This window comes from Pteropus alecto, unplaced genomic scaffold, assembly GCF_000325575.1.
Source record: "Pteropus alecto unplaced genomic scaffold, ASM32557v1 scaffold61, whole genome shotgun sequence".
Taxonomy (NCBI): Eukaryota; Metazoa; Chordata; class Mammalia; order Chiroptera; family Pteropodidae; genus Pteropus; species Pteropus alecto.
In genome coordinates, this window is record NW_006434835.1 from 9695215 (window position 1) to 9700423 (window position 5209).

Sequence of the window (5209 nt, forward strand, 5' to 3'; positions counted from 1 at the left end):
CACACTGCTGGGCGCTCCCCATCCTCCAGTCCCCAGAGCCAGCCGTCGTCGCTAGAGCCCTAGGGATCCGCCTGTTGCGCGAGCTGCCGGCAGCCGAGACCGGGCCTGGGTCCCTCGGAAAGCCGCAGGCAGGACATCCAGGATGAGTTCGTGGGCGCAGGGTGGGCCGGGGCGGGTGGAGGACAGACTGGAGGCGGGAGAGTCGGTGAGCTGGGGAAAGGCGGCACTTCGCATGGGGGCATCCCTGGGCGTTTCCTTAGCCGGGAAGCTGTTCCTTCTCCTCCTCGAGAGGAGGCGCCTTCCCGGCGGCCTTGCTCCGCCTTCTTCCCTGTCATTCCTCCCCTCCCCTTTGCCCTGGCGCCCCCCGACAGTTGCAGGCAAGAGCGCGCCGAGGACCCTGGTCCTGGTGCAGCGCTGTGCACAGGGACCGCCGCGCGGTCGGGGTGGGAGCGGCTTGGGGGGTCTCGGGGCCGGTGTCTGGTCTCCCGCAGACTCCTCGCGTTCGGACCAGTGGTTGTGGTGGGATAGGTGCCATGGAGCGGTAACTTCCCTTTCCCGCGACCCTCTGGGCGGCTGCCAGATCTCTTGAGGTGCACGGGCCGGCGAATGAGCCACATCTTCCAGCAGGGGCCGCGGCGAGCCGGCCGGCGCCTTTCGCATTGCAGGGCTCGTTCTGTGCGCCCGCTCAACTCCCGCTGTCTTTCTTCGTCTCTTTTGGGAAAGGAGCACCCTTTGCGCCCTGCGAGTCTCCCTGATCTGGCTGGGGAGACCGAGGCGGTATTCTAACTCGGGCAGCCCGCGGCGGGGGCGGAGGGTAGCAAAGAACTCTTACCGCTCGCCAGGATGATAAGCCAGCGGCCCTGGTTCGATGCCGCCCTTGAACGCGGGGCGGGGGGACCCGGCGCGGGGCCGCTCCTGTCCTCATAGAGGTTTTCCCTGCTCTTGGTTTTTGTATTTCATCTTACTCTCTGAAGAGTGGGGCAGGTGAGGTAAACCAGAGCAGAGACCTTTCCCGTCCCTTTTCATGTATTTGCTTAAGTGATTTGCATAACCATTCGCTTACAACTGTATGTTATGCCTAGTCGCCCCCCACCCCACCCCCACTTCTAGACTACTTGCAAATACCTGCCCAGGTAAATAGAAAGCAGGCATTTCCCTGAGCACCTGCCCCCTCTCTAAAGGCAGATGCTCTAGTGCCTCTCCTTTCTGCTTATTTCAGACCGAGAGAGGGGTGGTGTTGACTCTGTCGTTGAACTTGATGTATTGTGTGGGTCTCACTGCTACCTGGCTTCTAAAATCCTTGAGGACACTGATTCATTCAGTATGTGTTTGCAAGCAGGCCACCCTGGGCCAGGCCCTGTGTTCTATACTAGGGGCACACGATTTTAAGTTGTGATTTCTGCTCCCTGTCTAGTCCTGCTGTTCCTTTTTTATTGTCACCAGACTGCTTCCTTCTCCTGTTCTAACATTAAATAAAAATTGACTAGGAATTGTCAATATTGGAGCAGGAGAGAGAAGGTGATACCAAAGTGCTTAAGAACTCTGAATCTAAAGCACGTTGTGAATATTCTAAGGAGACTCATGGGATCTGTTGTAATTTGGTTTTATGTCTGAGCCATGATCATCTGGAAAATCAGCCCGATTAAACCCATTCACGAATGCAGCAAAGATAAACTTTTGCTGGTCACGTGTATGGGAGCAAATTGGGAAGTCAAAAGCAATCTTTGTTCTGTTCAGAAAAATTAGAATATTAAAAATCCAATGCTCTGATGTTTGGGTTTGCCAGCAAAGCGCCAGCTATGTATTTTCTCTTCTTTCTTGTTAGCGTGTGTGTGTGTGTGTGTGTGTGTGTGTGTGTGTGTGTGTGTAAGAAAGAAGGAAAAGAATGAGGAGGACTCCAGGTACCTCCCCTGTCTTCAGTGAGTTCTGCTGACAATCACTGTAATCCTTCACAGACTCTGCCTCCCTCTGTTCTGCCCAAGGTCTCAGTCTGCCCTGCATCTGGCATTTGGGATTGGACTGTGTGTCAGCTTTGAGAGAGCAGCCACCACAGGGTTTTCCTTCTTTTTCTTTTTTTTTTTGTAGATAACATTTATTGGCTACATACTACATGGCAGCTACTCTGCTCGGCACTTTTCCAGGCATTAGCTCATGTAATCCTCAGAGCGACCCCATGAGGAACTGAGACTATCGTTCTTTATTGCGGTACTTCTATGGGAGCCAGCCTTAGATGGAGCCCTGATAGGTGATAGGTGCATTCTGAGATGGATGGGAGAGAAAAGGACTGGGTGGGGCCTGAGTCTCACCAACAGGTGAGGACAGCTCTTCTAGGAGAGAAGTGAGTTTATTGCTCCTGCTTATCAGGTGTCAGGAAGGTGAATCCTCCAGGGTGACACTGTGTGTGAAATACCCACAAAGTGAAATCATAGAAAATAGATTGCAACTAAGGACCTGGGTTCTAGCCCTGATTCCTACCTCTTTATGGCTCCCTGATTTGACATAAGTCACTTTTCTTCTCTGAGTCTCAGTCTGTTTAGCTCCAAGGATCAATATGACTCATATTTATTATTACCCTGTACTAGGCACTGGGCTAAAAGCTCTCTACGTATTAATTCATTTCATCCTGATGACAACCTTAGGAGGTGGGCTCTGCTATTACTCTATTTTAGAAGAGAAAAAAAGAGACCAATTGAGCCACCTGTGCAAAGTCACACAGCTAGGACAATGGGAAGCCAGGATTCTAACCTCTGGCCGTCTGGCTGCAGAGCCATTGTGAGATTCCCTGCTGCTTGTTTTACTGCTACAGCCCCAGCACTATGTGCTGTGCTTAGTAGGACTAAGACTGGTGACATTGTTCAATGGTGACAGGTAGAGGCTTCTTGCTGTTACTAATAGACTTTTCGGCCCCTTGTCTAATCTTTAAAAGGAACCTTGAAAACTGGACTAGAAAAAAATATATATTTTTTGCTTTTGCCAAAATAGTCTTCTTTCTAATGGAATTCTGTCCAGTTGGTTGGGAAAAAGAAAGACAGACCATAAAGATCATAGGCTAGGTAAACATTATGGCTATTTCCAGAAAACGTGTTTATTATCAGTGAGAAACCCAGAAAAATCACAGAACACTTTGCATTCTGAGTCAAATCCATTAAAAAAAAAAAAAAATCAATCCAACCAGTAACCAACCCACAAAAATTTTTTGTGTGGGGGTCATGTGCTCAGTACTGCAGGCGTCGAGGGCAGGCAGAGTCTAAGACATGTTCTCTGAGCTTGAACTTACAGTGGACCTGGAGACTCCAGATTAAGAAGCACAAAACAGGACAATACAAGATGCTAAATATTTGAGTCTTGATAAAAATCACAGTGACTCTGCCAAATTTGTAAAGACTGTTGTAGTTTGCAGAACCTTTCACAAGGTGATCTCATTTCAGTTCTCAGTAGTAACTGTGGTAAGTGGTAGGCAGGGTGGAGGTGAGGAAGCCCATCTTGCAGATGAAGAAAAAAAAAAATAAAGCAAAGCGAACCTTGGACTTGGCCACAGCCAAGATTCTTCTGATTTCAAGTCCATCATCTTTCTGCCTCACAAAGAGGACGGTGAGATGCAGAGGGCTCTTGGAGGTGGCTGAGTTTTAGTATCATTCAGAAGCTGGCTTTTGGTTACTGGTCTTGGCTAGTTAGGTCAGTGGGGTCAGGGGAGGATGAAAAAGTGTTTTTTTGCTGTTGTTTTATTTTTGCATTCAGGGACCTGGTATGTGAAATGTGGAGAGACCCTAATTATGTTTAAACACAATCAACAATATTTAGAATGTACAATAAAATATAAAAGCTGATTTAGAAGAATTTCCATCCCTGTATTCCTTTATCTTTTCTCTAGATCACCTTTTGCAACTTTGTGATACACACACACCTACCTCTTATAAAAATAAACTCTTCTTGCTAAGCTATGGATAGTTAAGACCAGGTTGTAGTATTTAGGGGCCGTGCTCACTTTGGAATCCTGAAAGCCTTGCACCATGGTTTGCTTGGAGTAGGACTCTATAAAATTATCTTTAATTGTACACGTGTTGAATGATAAAGGCCTAAGATCTGCTTTTAGCCACTAATGTTACAGAGAAGCAGTTAATGTTGACAAGAGCGGGCTTCAGTGTGCTTGCCAAAGTCTCCAGGGAACGAAGCATCCTGCAGCTCAACCTCCGCTGAGCAGCTAGCAGATTCTTTCCAATGTTGACTTATCGATTAACTTATGTAGTCATATATATATATATGTATATATATACATATACATATATGTACATACACATATATGTATGTATATATATATATGTAGACTCTTTACGTATGCAAATATGTACAAGCACTTATTTAACAAGTATTTGAGTACATACCCGCTGTTAAGTACCATGCTAGGGGCTGGGCACGCTGTCCTAAAGGAAACAGGTATGGGGATGGGATGGGAGATGGGTAAGGAGACAGGCAGTAAGCAAATCAATGCAAACATTTAAGTAGTGGCAAGTGTTCTAAAGAACTTCATGGAGAAGAAAAACAAGGGTGATGAGGGCACTAGTTTAGATGGGGGAGGTGAGAAGACCTTGCTGAGGAAGAGACTTTCCATTCAGAGGGCCGGGAAGGAGTTTATTAAGTGAAAACTGGGAGAAAGACAATTTCAGTCTATGGCCATGCCACCCTGAACAAGCCCGATCCCGTCTGATCTCGGAAACAAAGCAGGGTCGGGCCTGGTTAGTACTTGGATGGGAGACCATCTAGGAAGACCAGGTGCTGTAGGCTTAAAAAATGAAAAGATAAGGGATTGTAAGCTGACAAAGTTCTTGCAATCTGTGAGGTCAACCAGGGTTACCTCAGCTAAAACAAACAAACAAACAAACAAACAAACAAACAAACAAAACAGCCACCCTCAGTTTTGTTTATGTTCCACTTGGCCAAAGAAAGGCATATGGCTAAGCAACATCATCAGTGGATCAGGGAAGTATACTCTACCTCTAGATGGAAGAACTATAAAGTCACAGGATAGAGGGCACACGTAAAGAGAGGATGGATAATTGGAAACAATGCAATCTTCCACAGCTGTACACCAGCAAAGAAGCAACACAGTTATCTTTACTTTCATACCTTTAGCTATTCCATCTTGCTTCTTCTCAAGATTGTAGGCACCCATTTATGAAATGCCTGGGAGTAATGTCATTTGGGGATGTTG

The 5209-nt window shown here is 47.0% G+C and overlaps 1 non-coding gene across 1 annotated transcript; it reads left to right on the top strand.

Moving 5' to 3' along the window:
• Positions 1–4663: 4663 nt before the first annotated feature.
• On the top strand, positions 4664–4782 carry LOC112478661. The gene has a single exon (XR_003045906.1). It is a non-coding gene; the product is annotated as a 5S ribosomal RNA (ribosomal RNA).
• Positions 4783–5209: the final 427 nt, after the last annotated feature.